Raw genomic sequence first — 19,205 nt, 5'->3', positions numbered from 1 at the left:
GAAACAACATGCACTAGTGAGGGCCATTTAGCATGATTCATTTGAATAATGCAAGCTCAACCTTTGCTAACGTTCAATGATTAGCACTTTTGGGTGAAGTCTCTCTCTTTAAATTCCATCCATCCAGTGACACACTGACTTACATAAGCAGCCTGTCAGCAGGTTCATATGACAGCATCAGACTCCACACAGCGCTCATCGATTTCCATCTCTGGCCACTGACACTCCCGATCAATCAATGTGCTAACAAGTCTTCATCTCTGATCCGAAAAATGTGGCACTTTCAGCTCTACTTCCACTTCTTGACAACTGAGAGGAGGGTGTGCATTCACACGTGCATTCACATGTCATGATGCTTCTGAGAAATGGTTGGATTTGTGTTTGGAGATTGGTGTTCTGGTCTAGTGTCAGTTGAGGAGAAAATATTAACAGAAACCATTTCATTCTGTTTGAATATACCAGGAATGGGATGCCAGTCCGTGACTGGGCACCACGTATACACACCTAGGGGGAACTCTTGCTGCATTTGCAGAGAAGTTGCAACTTGTAATTCCCTGGCTACAACTGGTAAAAGCCACTGAAAACACCCCCTCAACTTGAAATTTCATCTCGTCAACTTGGGGTAGTATTCTTTCTTACAGAGTGACGTCAAATCATCATGGCCGCGTACACTGTGAACAGTGTAAAGTCTCCCTTCGCTACTTTTAAATTAGTTTATATATTGTATTAGTATATATATATATGTATATATAGTATTGGTTTTAGATCAGTTAATATACAGGCACAGTACTTGGTTAAATACATAACACTGAAGTGAAGTGAAGTGAAGTGAAGTGTGGCCAAGTATGGTGACCCATACTAGGAATTTGTGCTCTGCATTTAACCCATCCAAGTGCACACACACAGTAGTGAACACACACACACCGTGAACACACACCCAGAGCAGTGGGCAGCCTTTTTTGCTGTGGCGCCCGGGGAGCAGTTGGGGGTTCGGTGCCTTGCTCAAGGGTCTCACCTCAGTCGTGGTGTGAGGAGAGGGCGCTGGTCATTCACTCCCCCCACCTACAATCCCTGCCGGACCCGAGACTCGAACCCATAACCTTCAGGTTCACCTTCGGGTTGCAAGTCCAAGTCTCTAACCATTAGGCCACGACTGCCCCCTTAGGCCACGACTGCCCCAGTCAATTTTTATTGACTATAAAAATCACTGTTTTTAGAAGATAATCATCAACGTTAGAGTTATCATTAATGTTAGCTGGCTAGCTTGTTGCTAATGATACTCGCTATTGTTAGGGGCTAGCTTGTTGCTAAGTTACTCGCTGTTGTCCACTATTGTTGCTGTACTACAATTTCAGTCCAAAATGTTGCACGCATGTTTGAAGTACAGTAGATATAGTAGATAGAGTAAAGATAGAGTAGAGTAGAACAGCACCAATGAGCTTTACATCTCTGACAGAGCAAACAAAAGACACAATTTCATGGAGGTGTCCATGGTTTTTTTTTCCCACTTGGCACATCGAACGTTATTACAACTTGCAAATTACCACGTACAAGGTACCACAAATGTAGCATTAAAGTCACCAATCCACCAACCAGCATGTTTTTGGGAATTTGGAGGAAACCAGAGAACCCGGAGTAAAACCCACTCTGACATGAAGAACGTGCAAAACTCCAGTCAGACGGTAATCCGAACTTAGGACAGAACCCTGGAGCTGTGAGGCTGCAACACTATCCGCTGCACCACCGTGCCGCCTCAGGGATTTCATCAAGACTATTTCATTTAGCCTGAATGTTGTATGATATATGGAAATGATATATGGAAGGCAGACTGAATTAAGTGAAAAAAAAAAATTATAAATTTATTTTTTATAAATTGCCTGAGGAGGTATTGATTCAGAGCCAGACATATAAATATATTCAAAAACCTCTCATACATAGTCTCGTACATAGAATGATAATATTTAATACAGCATCACTATGATTATTAAAGATCTACAAGGACAATTAAAAACTACAAACCACACCTTGAAGGAGAACGATGCAAAATGGTACAGCAGTTAGCTTAAAAACTGCATTTGCTGTGAAACTCCCTTTCCTATGGCAATGTTGCTGACAATGATATGTAGATAATATTTATGTTTAAAATGTGTAAGGGAATCACTCAGTGCCTTGGGTGTGCTATTTTGCATGCAGTAATTTCCTCCTGAAAGCAAACTTTGGAGCGAGAAAACAATTTATTATTTGTGTGACCCTTAACAGTTTCTCATTCTCATTCATAAGCTTAATGCCCATAGCACCACTGTCTCAAATCACATCCCAGGGAAATGTGTTTATGTGCTTATGAACTGTAAGTGTCTCGAATGTCATATCGGCTAGTCTTTATGGTCACTTTTACATGTGGAAGTGTTCACAAATATTAAAAACGATGTATTATGTAAGGAATAAAACATGACACAAGGGGCTGTTATAGGAAAATGAGCAACAGTGGGGTCATGAGATGCAGAGTTACTGTTAATGTCCTGAAGTGGACTATTTTCCTATAACATTCCCAACGTGTTTTATTCCACAGCACTTTAGCACTTTGCCTGTGTGTGTGTGTGTGTGTGTGTGTGTATATATATATATATATATATATATATATATATATATATATATACACACAGACATTTTATCCATTTATAGTTAAGATTAATCTTGCAGAAGTCCACAAAACAAGTTGTCACTTACAGTAAAACCCTCACTAGTCTCTCTTTTTCTTTCTCTTGAAGTTAATAAGACAAAAAAAACCCACAGCTTTTCATTTTACCACTAAACCTGAAAATGTGAAGTCCTCTGTCCTGAAAGCTTTCCCAATTTTTTCCATCTCACAGGAAACATTACCATATCACTGGTTTTTAATTTGTTTACTGTAGGTAAAATGTCTCTGTATGTTACTATAGATGTTCTAAAACCTTTGTATAATGTAAATCTACATTATACATATACATATACAGGACATATATACATATTTTTACTTATATAAATATAGATTGTTTGCGTCATCGATGATACAAGTTTAACTCTGGAGGTTAAATGATAAGCTCAGAATCATATTGATGATTAAGGAATGTTCGAGGACATTTTCCTGAACCTTTTATCAATGCATGTCCTTGCTTTTAGAGATTCTTCGTCTTTGTTAAATACTCTGTGTTTAGTTATCAGAGCTGAGGACATTTTCTGGACTGGATCACCATAGCAACCAGGTACAGCTGTGTAGTTAGATAATGCGTCATATCTGAAGATAATAAGGCAAAGAATCAGGATGTTTGTCGTTGATGATCTTGTAGTTTGTAGTTTATGATATGGATATGACAGACTACTGTGATTAATTCTACACTTTTTTCAGTCAAGCGGAGGTCAATATTTATAGAACGTTGACCAATTGCATGTTACATATAAAGATATTTAAACCAAACATAGGAACAAAAGAGTGTTGAATAAAACTATGTAACACAGTCAAGTTGAGCAATTGGATGGAAGGATATTACAGCACTAACTCATTTATTTTTTTTAGTTATTTAATTTTATATACTTTACAAAGTATTTTAAAGTGTAGTACATTGGAACTGCTCTTGTCACTTTGTTATAATTTGGCTTAAGAAATTATTGCTACCCTTCATGAAAATTAGCAAAAATGCTGTCTACCTATCTAAATCCATCTACATCTATCTACCTATCTATCTAAATCCATCTACATCTATCTACCTATCTATCTATATCCATCTACATCTATCCACCTATCTATCTATATCCATCTACATCTATCTACCTATCTATCTATCTATCTATCTATCTATCTATTGCTCCAATACCAAATAATACCAAAGATAGCATCCTAATCCAGACACAGATACTCTGAAAAAAAAATTGTGTATTAAAAAGGGGAAGTTTGCAATTTCTGCAGTAAGAACTTGCAAACATAGATATCAAGAATTATATGTGAATTAATATCAACAGTAGATAGCTTGCTGCTTCACAGCTCCAAGGTTCACGGTTCAAGCCTGTGCTCTGGTTAAAGTCTGTGAGAAGTTTTGCATGTTCTCCCCATGTCCATGTTGGCTTCCTCCAGGTTCTCCTCCATGGTTCCCGGTGGATGTATTGGCGTCCCATCAAGGGTGTTGTGGTGTGTATTCCTACCTCCAGTACTACCTCCACTACTACCCTGAATAGAATGAATGAATGAATGACTTTATTGAACTTATGAAGCTGATATTTTCCAAAATCCTTTCCAAATTTTTCAAAATTTGCCATCTCCAGTTTTATAATACTGCCTTGGTCATGCTCAAGGGTTTAATTGGGCTGGAGGACATAAGAGCAAAGCACTGGCACATCTGGTTTGTGGGAATGACAAACTGGCACATCTGTTTTGTGTGAATGGCATGTAGAAGTGAGCAATTATTTGATGAAAATGTAAATTGTAAACATCTAACACAATCTTCTTGTAAAATCTGTTTAACTATATGATGTGTTCGATTCACAGTTTGGCTAGTGTGCAAGAATTTCTAATGCAGCTTTAGGCTTCTTTATGATTATTTCCACATTTTGAGACTTTTACTTGCTGGTAAAAACCTGTGTGGTGCTCACCTGTGTGTGTGTGTGTGTGTGTGTGTGTGCGTGTGTGTGTGAGAGAGAGAGAGTACAGGTGCACATCACACACAGGTGAAGGTATTACACCATTAATATTATTGTGTATTAATTAATATCAACAAATGTTTTTTCAGGTCATTAAAAAATACTGCAGGATTTTTAAAACATGAATGGCTTCAGGATTCATGTCATACTTTTTTTTTCCATGATATACTCTGACAAAAAAAAAAATATTTTTAATAATTCATTTCAAACTCAAACCTATAAAAATACAGTCGCATCATTGTTACAGAAATACAAATAGGTTTTAAGCACTTAAATAAGTGCTTCCTGTATGAAAACAAAGGCAAAAAAGTCGAGATATACCAGAATGCTGAATGCTGGTATGTTCCAAGCCTCCCCCTTTTCCTACACAGATGGTACAGTCTATACTGAGAAGGTCAAATTACTCTGCACGTCGCGCGCGTCCGGTGAAGCTGCGGCTCCTGTCAGAGGAACCGGCGCGGGACAGGCGGCTTTCCTCAGCATGGACTGAACGTAAGTAGCGACATTTTCCGCCTCTTTTACTCCTTGTGTGTGTTGAAAACGATGGCGAGCTCGTCCAGTGGAAGTTCGGCTGCTGAAACTCGTGAACAGTCACACCGTGGGACAGTAACGGATCAGCTCGCGCGCTGTGCACCTGAATGACACGCAGGTATAATAACACACAGCTCGTGCTCGGTTTCATCATCCTCAACTTTCCACTAGAGCTTTTTCACTGGCTTCATCTGGCTACAGCTGAAGTCTGAGCTCATTTATTGCAGCTTTGGAAGTTTTCAGACGGCATTAGGTTTTCTTTTTTATGCAAGAGTCATATCACTGGAAAGAGTTGAGCTTCTCAGGTATCAACATATTTAAAGTTCTTTTAGTTTTAGTGTCTGTAATATTGTATTGGATATATATACATGCATATATGTATATGTAAATGTATACACACACACACACATGTATGTATGTATGTATGTATAAATGTGTATATATATGTGTGTGTGTGTATGTATGTATGTGTATATATATATATATATATATAGACAGACACACACACATGCACACATATATATGTGTATATATATGTATTTATATAGTTACACATGGTGGCTTACTGGTTAGCAGTGTTGCCTCGCACCTCCAGGGTTGGTGGTTCGAGTCCTGCCTCTGCCCTGTGTGCGCTGGACTTGCATGATCTCCGGGGTTTCCTACAGGTACTCCGGTTTCCTCCCCTAGTCCAAAGACATGCACTGTAAGCTGATTGGCGTTTCCAAATTGTCTGTAGTGTGTGAATGTGAGCGTGTGCTCGATTGTACCGTGTGATGGGTTGGCAGTCTGTCCAGGGTGTGCCCCGCCTTGTGCCCCGAGTTCCCTGGGATAGGCTCTGCGATATATATATATATATATATATATATATATATATATATATATATATATATATATATATGAATATGTTATTGGGAATGAACAATGTTCTCAACAAATACAAACACAGATATGAATAGGAGGCACACTATTAGAAAGATTACTAGAAATGTTTACATGCCATCTGGTCAAGACTAGAGGTGTGCATCGAGACTGGGTGCAAAAATAAATTCGCATAGGCAAGATAGTTTTATATCAATGCAGCCATGAACAAATACTCAGATATGAAGCTTATGAGACAAACGTTCATTAATATTAACATGAACATGCAGTGCAATACATTTGCTACCATTTACTTTACTACTCAATCTGTTCTCTGTGTATTTGTATGAGTTAATTTATGCATTTTATTCTTCACAAACATTAGGATAGCTGGATATTGTTGGCACACTAGCTGCAACATGGAGAAATGAATATACACCGAGGCTAGCAGATGGCCCAGATGACTCACTCCCGCCTGATATAATCAAGTTTGAAATACATAAATACTGGGACACTCAGACACCTCCAATTAGTCACAAGTTCTCTAGGTAAACAACTTCACAACTGGATAACAATACACCAAATTAGAAAGGAAATAAATGCCTTACTGGTTCAAGAAGAATATAACTTTAAGTCCAGAATCTCTTTTCTTGTTACAGTAGGATATTTTCTCTTTGTTTGCATTCTCTTGCTCTCTCACTCTTTCCGTCCTGATTGGCTGCAACTCCTACCAGTCACTGTATATTCGGACTTCTTTTGTGCCTGAAGTTTGGGCATGATGATGTTTGACATACCCCTGAAACAGTGCTCACTGGACAAACAAAGACCACATTCATTAGCATGAACATGCGGCGCATGATGCATTTACAGGGTAACTGCCTGGTCAGGATGGCTGTGGTTTAAACTAGCTACTAATTTGTTTATATTTTGGAAAATAAAACCAGTTATTTTTGTTTTAGAGACCTATTATGAACTCAAGTGATGTAGCTGAGGTTGAGGAACTGTCATAGCTGTCATAGAATTCACAGAATATACTGACAGTGCTGGCATTTCTACATCTAACCTGATACAGATACATTTATTGTCATTGCATTACACTCACGTATCACAGAATATGAGGCTCCTGCCGTTATAAAAGCTGCAATCCTGTTAAAGTGTGTAGCATCTTTAGACATTTTAAGATTTTATTTATATTATAATAGCTATATTATTGTAGTGGGCTAACTTGATTGAATGATAAATTGCCCGTCGGTGTGAACGAGTGTGCTTTGTTTCCTGTGATGGACTGGCATTTCGTTCAGGGTGAATCCATACGTCATGCTGAGTATACCCGGAATAGGCTCCGGATGCACCACAACCCTGACAAGGATAAAGCGGTTAATGAAAATGAGTGAGGTTGAGGCTCCTGTGATTATAATAGCTATAAATAACATGTTAGGGATTTCTGAGCATCCTTTAGTTATAATATCTATAGAGTTTGGTAGTATAATATCTTTAGTAACATACTGAAGAGGTTTTAGAAAGCTTAAGTAATAATGACAACAGTGTAAAAGTGGATAGGGTTTCTGTAGGTATAAGTGTAATATATAGAGGAAGGTTGATCAGCTGCTCTGAATGAAGAGGATTCCCACTCCATTTGGTTAGGACATCACGGTTCGTAATTAGATTTGGGAATAAACGCAGCCGAGCTGACACGCAGATCAACAACTGATATTATATTGCATGAAGATCATGGTTATAGCTGCTGGATGTATGACTTTGCCCTTTCTGGGTACAAAACACAAGTCAAAACACATTCCGAGTAAAGTCAAAGCTGTATTCTGAACCGAATAAGTGCATTAAGTAGTGTGCCTAAGTAGTAATGCTGACAGACTGTTAAGTACGCTAGTGTGCGGTTCAGCACATGCCCAGAGTTTTTGCATCTCTAAGGATATAATAATCTACTGCTGTTTCCTCAGTATAACAGAGGCATTGTGAGAATTAGAAAAAAAAACTTTACTGTGCACATCAGAGTGACTGAGTAGCAGGTAAAAGAGCAAAACCCTTGCTTGCTCTGCTGTAATCCTTCAGCGCACTGCTGTGTTGGCTCGTGTCTCACCTTGCGCTGCTGTGTAAGCTCTTTCCCTGTGGCCTCGGAGGCTGACAGTGTAGAACCAGCCTACAAAGTCTATACAACGCAGTTGCACTCAATCAGAGGGCGTGGCCATCAACCAACTTGGATAGTTCGTGATTTATGAGATATCAAGTACGACTTTGATCGAGGATGGTGATATTAGTGTGGAAGTTAAAGCTTTGAAATGTTTGAATAAAACATTAATTGATTTTTTTTTCTTATAAAATAGCACTTGATCCAGCATATCCTATTATTTTGCATTTTATATTTTTATATCGTAGCTTCATTAGGTTAACTGTTGTAGCACAATATAAAAATATAGCGCTACGATATACTAAATCAAGTTCATGAAATTGTAAACAATTGCACAGAACTTAATCCCATATTTCTAATGTACGAAGTGAGTAAATAAACAAACATCTGGTATGAACCAGATGTGAAAGCACCAGCATGAACACAGAAATAGCACCACCGCTGCCCTGAGGATTCACTCTCAGATTATTAACAGACAGAAGGAGGATTTAGATATTCATATATTTAAGTGGGTGCAGTTTATAAAAACGTCACTGGTGCCCGAAGCCCTGGTTGTTCAGTGCTAAAAATAATGGTTTTTCCCTTTTTATAGTGTCTGTGTATGGAGCAGTTTAAGCAGGATGAGCATCTGCCAAGGCAAATACGTCATAAGTGAATCTCGTGTGACTAATAAAACCCAATCAGATTCTGATCTTTGTAAACCTGATCTGTCCTCTTATGTGGACATTCAGCCTAACTGATTCACTTTATGAGAAAGCCTTAATTAAAATGCCTCTTTCCTGTTAGGCAGATGTTGATTTATGGGTGGAAGTAGTGCATGTGGAAAGATGGCTACTAAATGAAGCCACAAATAGATCTGGTACGTGACTTTAATACATTCAGTACATCCAATTTTGAAAATCTAATAATTTTTTTGTTTTTTCATGAAGTGTAATGAAGGTAATGGTTGGTTCCATGTCTGCATGGGTTTCCGTCCTGGTTCTCCAATTTCCTCCCACTTCCCAAAAACATGCAGGTTGGTGGATTGGCTATGCTAAATTGCCCCTAGGTGTGTGTGTGTGTGTGTGTGTGTTGCTCTGCGATGGACTGGCGTCTTGTACAGGGTTACTGAAGACAAAGGAATGGATGCCTACAGAGTTGTTTGTTATAGATACATACATAGAAGATAATTATTGTTTTGGATGTGAAATCATATGGACACATGGGGCTGTATTCAGAGTTGGATAATTAAGTCCAAAAGTTGTAAAGTTGTGTCAGTATTTACACAGGGAAAGTTGTTTGTATTCAGAGATGATTTACACATGCATTTAAGCCGATTTCAGAAAGTGTCTAACCGCTGTCTTTAAACATAAGTGCTTGCCTTTAAACCCAGAAGAAAAAAAAAATCAGGGATAGAAAATCTTGACTGAAGAGAAGAAGGAAGTAACTTTTTTTCGTTGCTATCAAACGTAACACAATGAATTACTTGCTTTTATTACATAAACGCAAGAGACAATTTAAAAATGAAAAATAGAATAAGACTAATATGATATATGAACAAAATAATGGCAAGTGTTAAAATAAACAGGAGTCTATTGTAGTACGTGGCTAATATATTGCAGCACGAATAGTCCTACTTGTAATTATCACATTAATCACTGCAAAATTTGGTTTAATTTAACAATATGGCTTCCACCATCATTATTTGGCAGCTTATAAAATAGCACTTGATCCAGCAAGTTATTTGCGTTATGCATAATTATATCATGCTTTCACAGTTAACTTAATGAGTCGATAGTAATGAGATTACAGTAATTACAACAATAAAACACACACATACAACAAGCTATAAATTTAAAAGACTAGATAAATAACATGAGACTTTATTGAAACCAAAATGTCTCTTTTTAAAAATGTGATATTTTGGTTTAATATAGATGCTGATACAGTTCTTCACATGTCAGAGATGTCAGTTACTCAATATTAATTTCTTGTTTATAGAACTGCTGTATAAAAGCAATATCACTCTCGCAATCGTGCGGATTACCTTCGGCACATCACAGCCGTGCCAATATTCAGTAGAACCACACTCTTGCTCGTACAATATTGCTTAATTATTGTATGAAACAACTGATATAGGAATTAAGGATTCAGAAATCAATCAACCAACACTACACATGACTGAGTCTATACTTTATAAATCATAAAATAAACCTCGCAGTCAAAGAGTCCTTAATCTCCAAAGCTGCATGCATTATTTATCACTTAGAGCACTTCCCTGTCACTTTATTGTGTTACGCTGATCAGTGATATTCATATTGTATAAATCATGCCATACTTCATGTAATAGTTTTACTCAGTTTTCATTAGGAATCCTAAAGCTCAGTCACACTGAAACAATTACCAGGAAGTAGTGACGGTGTGAATGGTGTAACACAATACTTATAAATGGATGTTTATGTTTTTGAGTCAGAAATTGGTGGAATCCGGGCCTTAAGAGAAAGTTATATGTGATTATGTGCATAACTTCATACTAGGTAGATCATATACTGTATGTTAGCTTCTGTTATAGGATAGCGCTATGGAATTCTTGGATCAGAATTGATCAGATTGGTCAAATCACATGTTTTATATTAATGCACTCTTCATAATATGGTATTGTTTCAGCTCACTCGCGGGGACTTGTGTGGTGGATGCTCCTCATAATATAAGATTAAAAACATGCCGGTTTTCAACAAGGAAAAATGTATCATCGTTGATATTTTGTGTTATCGCAAACTTCAGGGTCGTAACTAGCTAACACGTTATTGACTGTTTTCCTATAACATGACTCGTAAGTGTTTTATTCCATACTTAATATATTTGATAAAGAATCTTCTGCTTAATTTTGCATTTCCATGTGGTGTTTGAGTGTACTATTTATCACCGCATCTCTGAGATCCATTGATAAGCCAAAATACAAAAAAACACAACTGGTGCAGGATTGTGAGACATCGCTGTAGTTGATTACAAACCTTCCTCTCTTTCTGAACTCAGTAACCTTCTGTTCCTTCACTTCCAACTTAGCTAGCATGACTTTTGATCTTTCTTTCTTTTCTAAGCTCTCCTGCTATAAACAGTGATGCATCCGTGGATGTTAACTGTGTAGCTTCTGGCAATTCCATGGACAACTTGTCTGTGATTTTTAGCATCACAATTTTTTCCATCCCCAGCAGCCTTGACTAGTGAAGTCGAAAGTTTGAGAGCAGCATTTTTACAGGACAGTAAACATGACTTGAGAGTTGCGTCAGGATTAGAGAGGGATTTGCACACTAAGCTCCAATCACCCAAGCCTCTGATGCCCTGGGTCACTGCATCCTAATTGCCTCCTACATATATAATAGGCCTATATGAAAATGTGCACTTGGTTGGAGCAGGCAAGCCAAAATGTATACCAATTCCATGAGCACTTTCCTACCTCAGTGTGTGTATGATCAGGATAAACCTGGTCTTTTTCTGAGCTTCTTTGTCTTATACTGGGAGTCTGACATAAGGACTGTGGTTTGGTCTTCCACTATGTTAGCAGGCTTAAATTCATGGAGGAATGGAGAAACACTGAATGAAGCCGATGAGACAGGATTTTGTGCAGCCAGATGGTATGTTTGTTTGTCATAGATTTAACTTATTTATTGCAATATAATATTCCAACTTCCTTGCCTCCAAACCAAAAATGCTTACATTCTCCCTGCTAATGAAAGCTGGCAGGTAGCCATTTTGTGAACAAACCACAAAACTTTCATTAACCTGAACATTCTGTTCACTGGTAAGTAGTATTCTGTTAGACATTATAGAAATGCAATTGGTAAATGTATTTTATGTCAATTATGCCAATCCATCACAGGACACAGTTGGACACACACTCACACACCCATTCACACACTATGGACAATTTAGAGATGCCAATCAGCCTTCAACACATGTCTTTGAACTGGGGGAAACCCCCAAGGCACAGGGAGAAACGTAAACTCCACGCATACAGGGCAAGACATACAAGGCAGTTGTGCTAACCACTAAGCCACTGTGCCCCATACCAATCAGCCATACCATTAAAACCACTGACAGGTGAAGTGAATAACATTGACTGTCTCATTACGATGGCACTTGTCAAAGGGTGGGATATATTAGGCAGCAAGTGAATAGTCAGTTCTCGAAGTTGTTGTGTTGGCAGCAGGAAAAATTGGCAAGCATAAGGTTCTGAGCAACTTTGACAAGGGCCAGATTGCAATGGCTAGATGACTTGGACAGAGTATCTCCAAAATGGCAGGTCTCGTGGGGTGTTCCTGGTATGCAGTGGTTAGAATCTACCAAAAGTGATCCAAGGAAGGACAACCGGTGAACCAGCGACATAGTCATGGGCGCCCAAGGCTCACTGATGTGCATGGGGAGCGAAGGCTGTCTCGTCTGGTCTGATCCCACAGAAGAGCTACTGTAGCACAAATTGCTGAAAAAGTTAATTCTGGCTATGATACAAAGGTGTCAGAAAGCACAATGCATCGCAGCTTGCTGCGTATGGGGCTCCGTAGCCGCAGACCAGTCCGAGTGCCCATGCTGACCCCTGTCCACCGCCGAAAGCACCTACAATGGGCATGTGAGCATCTAAACTGGACCATGGAGCAAAGTGGCCTTGTCTGATGTATCATGTGGACTGCTGAGTGCGTGTGCGTCACTTACCGTGGGAAGAGATGGAACCAGGATGCACTATGGGAAGTAGGCAAGCCGGCAGAGGCAGTGTGATGCTCTGGGCAATGTTCTGCAGGAAAACCTTGGGTCCTGGCATGTGGATGTTACTTTGACATGTACCACCTTCCTAAACATTGTTGCAGACCAAGTACAGTCCTTCATGGCAGTGGCATTTCCTAATGGCAGTGGTCTCTTTCCAGGATAATGCACTCTGCCACACTGCAAAAATTTTTCAGGAATGGTTTAAGGAATACGACAAAGAGGTCATGGTGTTGACTTGGCCTCCAAATTCCCCAGATCTCAATCCGATCGAACATCTGTGGGATGTGCTGGACAAACAAGTCCGATCCATGGAAGCCCCACCTCGCAACTTACAGGACTTAAAGGCTCTGCTGCTAACGTCTTGGTGCCAGATACCACAGCATACCTTCAGAGGTGTGGTTTTAATTTTATGGCTGATCAGTGTATATTTGCTTGTTTGTTTCTTGTATACAAATCATTTGTTAACACTTTTCCTTGTGTCACAGGTAAACATCTGAACTAGGGCTAGGCAAAATGATATAATAAGCCTTTATTTCTCCCATATTCATTATAGTACAGTGGAATTCTTTTTTCACATAGGAAGTTGGGGTCAGAGTGCAGGGTCAGCACCCCGGAACAGGTAAGGTTAAGGGCCTTGCTCAAGGGCCCAACAGTGGTAGCTTGGTAGTGCTGGGGCCTGAACCCCTGGTACAGTAATGTTGCTTTTTATTTATTTATTTATTTATTTTTATTTATTTTTTAAATAACAGTGCCAATCTCACAGTGACAACATAGCGTGTAATATATATTTCACATACTTTGTATGTACATTTTATTTTCCCTAATTTCCATATTTTCCCTTCTTTTTCAGTGTTAAATAATTTACTTTTGTAAAGAGTAAATAAAAGTATTTTTAAAATGTAACATACTGTTTTACTGATACTGTTTGTTAGCAAGCCTATAAATCTTGATACATATTGTGTACATTAGTATCATGATATGATCTTTTTGTCATATTGCCCACCCATAATCTGAACGTACAGTATAACGTTTACATAAAAGTCATTTTCTAACATAAGTTAGAGATAATGTTTCATAAACATGTAATGTTTTGTGTTTAGTAGTGTTTCACTTTTAGTACAAATTTTAAATTGGATATTTTTAACTCAAAGGAATATCAGGGCTAATGTTTTTCATGTATTAGTATTCTAGGCTGAAGGTTTCCTTTCCATATTCTGATATTCAGCATAACCACTGTTTATATACACGTTTCTGTGTGTCAGTTTTACCGACATGAACCTGGTTTCTGCTCGCCTGTCAGCAAAGCTCCAGATGAGATTAAGCCTCTTGGAACAAAGTCGTGCAGGAGAACACTGCCACGAGAAGTATTTGTCTCTGTCAGCAAAATATTATTTGGTGGAATGAGTCAGCGGAATGAATTCTTGCCCTTGTCTCTTCGTATTGCAGTCGAGCCAACAGTGTCCAGAGTTGCTCAACACTGTAGGCTCTTTACTGCTGTTTTGCTGACTCCGTCTCCTCTGACTATCTATTTTGGACAGCACTTCTGCCTGCCTAATAACCAGCTAAGGGCCACTGAATTTACTGAATTTTTTTATCAGGACTTTCCATGCAGAAAAGTTGGGAAAGAAGTCTTATAATCTGTGTTGGTCAAATATCCAATTTTTAAATACCCCCAAAAGTGAAATAATGACAAAAATTATTTTTAGTACAGTAAAAATGAGAAATCTTTAGGTATGTTCGACCTGAGAGTGAAATAAAAGAAGAAATAAAAGCAAGATAACAAGGAGCTTCATTTATCAATCTTGTAGTAAAGTTGTGTGTAAACTTTTTTGTAAAAATTGTCACCACATTTACAAAAGTTTTGGTAATGCTGCTTTTCTTCATGCTCACCTGTGTATTTTGATAAATCAGCCGTAATTTACCAAGCACATTCACGGCACAGCTGATTTGCATTTAGTGGCACCCATAAATCTCTCTCTCTCTCTCTATCTATCTATCTATCTATCCACAAACTCATAAAGGTTGATGAATGAGGCCCACATGGTGAAAGTCACATCACACATACCCATAAGCTAGGGAAGGGGGTTTATATTTGTTTATTTCCAGCAATAGTACTCTATTGCTAATAATTAAACTAAAAATGGAGGTTGGTAAAATTAATTTTATGACCGATTTGCTATAAGATAACAAGATATAATGTGGGTGAATTCAACACCCATTGCTGAGTATTCAATCTGAGAAGAGCAGCTCTTAACAGTACTTCCTCCATTATCAACCTAACAGCCTCTGCAACCTCTCATACAAAAACAGCTGTGGCATTGATATGCTTCCTAGTGGAAATCCCACTCCTCTATGTCTTAAGAAGTGCACTTAATAATTAATTGCAACAAGTGTGTCTGCGCAGGAGTAACAATGTATTGTAATGAATATCTGGATCAGCTCTTACTGACTCCACTCCCACTGTTTTGGCTCTCATATGACATGGCGACTCTTGGGTGCTGTTTACCAGCAGTCAGTATCTTTTAGTCCTGATCTATTAAAATAAACACATCTTTGATCATTCTTTTTTCTCCTAATTTGGTCAATTCTAACATGTGCATCCTCCAAGACATGTAAAGCCAGCCAACCACAACTTTTCGAACTGCTGCTTGAGCTGCATCAATGGCCAGCGTTAAAAAACACTTGGGGGAAAGCACTATCAACCCTCTTCCACATACATGAGCTCATGATTGGATAGTGTCACTGTGATTGACAGGGGCAAGATATTATGTGATCCCTCCCATCCAGAGAGCACAGCCAATTTTGCTACCTTGGTTCCCAGACACAGCATCACCAGTATTCAAACTCGCAATCTCTTCAAGTCACGTCAAGTAGATCTTTATTGTCATCACAGCCATATACAATGTGCAGTACACAGTGAGATGACATAAAGTTTCTCCTGGACTCAAGGGGCAAGATACCTGTATCACCAACACAGTGTTGACAGGACTGCAACAGGAATAGGAAGCATGCAGGGAGGGGGTATAGGTAACAGTGGGGGTGCATACAAAGACAGGCATTAGAGTATAAATACTCCAATCACAAAAAAGAACATTTAACATAAGAAGGCATTACAGTAAACAGGGTCCAAAGCTGTAACTAGAATGCATTTAGGAAAAGGGTCAGTGCAGTAATGCTTGTAAAAGAAATATGAGATGTAAGACGTTTAATGTGACAGTGCAGTACTGTAATGAATTAGTACAATCAAAGTGTCTGTGTGCTGTGAACAGTATGTCAGTGCAATAAATGAATAAAGTGTCATGTGCAAAGTGGCAATTATTGATTTAAAGTGTCTGTCCAGTAGGGCAGAGGGTGTTACTTGGATCCTAGGGTGATGTGTGTAGAGAAGGGCAGCACAGTGTTCAGGAGTCTGACAGCCTGGGGGTAGAAGCTGTTACCCAGTCTGGCAGTCCTTGAGTGGACACTGCAGAGCCTCCTGCCAGATGGCAGAGGGGCAGATAGGATTTGTAGGAGGGTTGGGAGGGATAGACGTAGAGACATAGGACGTAGAGGAGCGTTGATGATGCGTTCAGCTGTCCGCACTATCCTCCTTAGGGTATTGCGATCAGAGATTCCCAAACCAGACAGTGATGCAGCTGGTCAGGACACTCTCTCTGGGAGCTCAGTGCAGGACTCCCTGAAGTCAACAATCATCTCTTTTGTTTTATCAGCATTCAGACAGATTGTTATTCTTGGCCCAGCCTGTGAGCCATTCTACCTCCTCTCTATATGATGTCTTGTCACTGTCATTTATGAGGCTGACTACTGTGGTGTCATGAGCAAACTTGACAATGTGGTTTCAACTGGATCAGTCATGGGATTGGGCAAGCAGACACTCCTGACGATAAGGCAAATGCTTTTTTTTTTCAAATGTTTTTTTTTTTTAAACAAGCCATGCCAGTCAGACCAGAGAGGGTAAATAAATGAATATGAAATGAAATCTCACCCATCTCTGACCTAATGTCTCTCTCCTAGACTAGGCAGACTCTAGTCCAATGAGCTGCCTTCAGCTAAAAAAATGTACATAAATGCATGTATTTGGCCTCAACCGAAGCCGCGCTGGTTCTTCTTTAGGAAACCAAAGATTTTTTTCATAAGTTTATCAGCTCTGCTACAGTTTTTTTCTTCTGAGTTTGGCTGAAATACTTGGCTGCAAGATTTGGCTGCAAATCGACAACTACTGATATACAGGAATCCCGGAAAGAAATATGTGTTGGACACAAGTTCAGATATAAGGAGCTACAAAGGGTAAGAGACAACAACAAAGCTATAATCCTGTCAGACCTCCAGATCCACATGGATAAGTACTGGTGAACCAACCAGACATCATAATAATAGTGAAGAAGCAGATAACAGTAGTGTGATGATTAAAAGCTATGCAGTGATGGCTCAGTGGTTAAGGCTTTGGTTTTATTGATCAGAGATCCAGAAATCCAGTCCCAACACTGCCAAGACTTCACCTGCTCAACTCAGCCTCACTTTGGATAAACATGTCTGCCAAACGAGTAAATGTAGATGTTGAGATCTCAATTGACAGCAACATCCGCAGAAAGAAATACAAGAAGCTATACCATTGACTGAAAGAGGAAATAGAGTGGATGTGGAAGGTTAAAGCCAAGGTTGTTCTATTGGTGGTCTTGCTCATACACCCATTGGATTAATTGAAAATTTTTCTATAGGATTTCTAAGGGAGACTTCCATCTAATGTCTGAATAAAACATTTAATCCCATAGGACTTACAGAAATTCTATATTGCTGCTACATTGATAATTTTAGGCTTTATGCCTGAAATCTCTGCTTGCCAGAATGGATATTGGCGATAAAATGGAGTTATGCAACAAACCCAAATCTACCACATGTACATAATGTAATTTATGTATGTATAATGGAAGGTACTGAGCCAATAAAACAAATCTTTGATTTAGGACCACCTGTTTCATCTCAAAATCATATATTTGTATTGTTTAAAGTTATAATATTACAAAAAGCTGTATTATTAAAAATAAAAACTATGGACATACAGTATATGCAAATAGACTGTTACAGACTATTTAATGTCCTTTTCACAAATCAGGAGATGAAAAGATTCTTATTTTGCCCTGATAGCCTAATATTAAAAATGTAATCTTATAATATTATGACTTTATGAAAAAAAAAATCCTTATAGCATCATGCTATTATTTTCTTTTTCAAAATATTGTACGTTTATATAATGTAAGCTCAGTTGTTAACTTTAGAATTGGTATTAAGTGAACACAATTTTTTTTATATTATATATGTGGATAAATGATATTATTACTTGTTGCTTACACTGATTAAAATGTTAAAATGTTACACTGCAAATTTTACACTGTTACCAGATGTGAATTTCATTGTACAGATACACCAAAGAAGAAATGACACTGATTTACATTTTATACTCTGATTTGTTCATACTCAATTTTTTTTTAAGAAGAAAAGCCTATAGTGTTAAAGGCATGTATGAAGATATTATTCTTAACTCATATCACAGAATTGTTGTAAATGTTGCCAGATGATTGGGGAGAAACAATAGAAGAAATGTCCGCAGCGTCCGAGACAGAAAAGAGAGGATTTTACATCCTCAGCTGGACAAACCTAATGATCCATGCAGTAGACTAAGATTCATGGACACTCAGTGAACCTCACTGATTTAATTAGGGACAATTATGTGCATTCTGGCTTTAGCTAATGCGGAATGAAATTTTTCATGCCTGTCCGATTATCTTGGTTGCTATCATGGACAGTTAGCTCCAAGCCCAGTAGCTTCATCTTCTATTACCATGGACTTGAGTTGTGCTTCTTCTGACAGGGCAGCATTAATTATACACTGACTCTTATTGTATTGTTTCAGAACTATTTCATTAACCCTTTACTTCATCTCATTTAGGCTCTCACCTCTTTAGCATTCCCTTACTTTTTGATTAAAGTAGTCAAAAAGTGTTTGAGGTTTCTGTTAGTAAAGTGATTGGCCAAACAGAAGTATACATTTAGTTGTACATTGGCAGTGATTACATTTCTTAATTAGTTAATTAGAACAACTCAGAATTTTTATCTGATTATTGTTACATTTAAAGTTGTGGAAAAACTTCTCATATCACCAGCCTCTCTTCTTCCTCTTTTTTGAAGTTAATAAGACAAAAACCCACAGCTTGTTATTTTTACAGAGAAACAAGAACACTCAAGTCCTCTGTCCTGAAGA

At 38.3% G+C, this 19,205-nt stretch overlaps 1 protein-coding gene across 2 annotated transcripts in view; it reads left to right on the top strand.

Annotated features, from left to right (window-relative positions):
• The first annotated feature begins 5,040 nt into the window (after window positions 1-5,040).
• The window catches only part of oxr1a (oxidation resistance 1a), a 177,440-nt gene continuing 163,275 nt past the window's right edge, over window positions 5,041-19,205 (top strand). For both annotated transcript variants that reach the window (XM_026924549.3, XM_026924547.3), the window contains exon 1: window positions 5,041-5,163. The gene's annotated coding sequence lies outside the window, so the exon portion shown is untranslated. The remainder of the gene's footprint in view (window positions 5,164-19,205) is intronic.

The sequence above is a fragment of the Pangasianodon hypophthalmus genome, chromosome 22 (genome assembly GCF_027358585.1).
Source record: "Pangasianodon hypophthalmus isolate fPanHyp1 chromosome 22, fPanHyp1.pri, whole genome shotgun sequence".
In the NCBI taxonomy this organism is placed as follows: domain Eukaryota; kingdom Metazoa; phylum Chordata; class Actinopteri; order Siluriformes; family Pangasiidae; genus Pangasianodon; species Pangasianodon hypophthalmus.
Note: the sequence above shows the minus strand (reverse complement) of the source record. Positions and strands in the feature narration are given on the sequence as shown.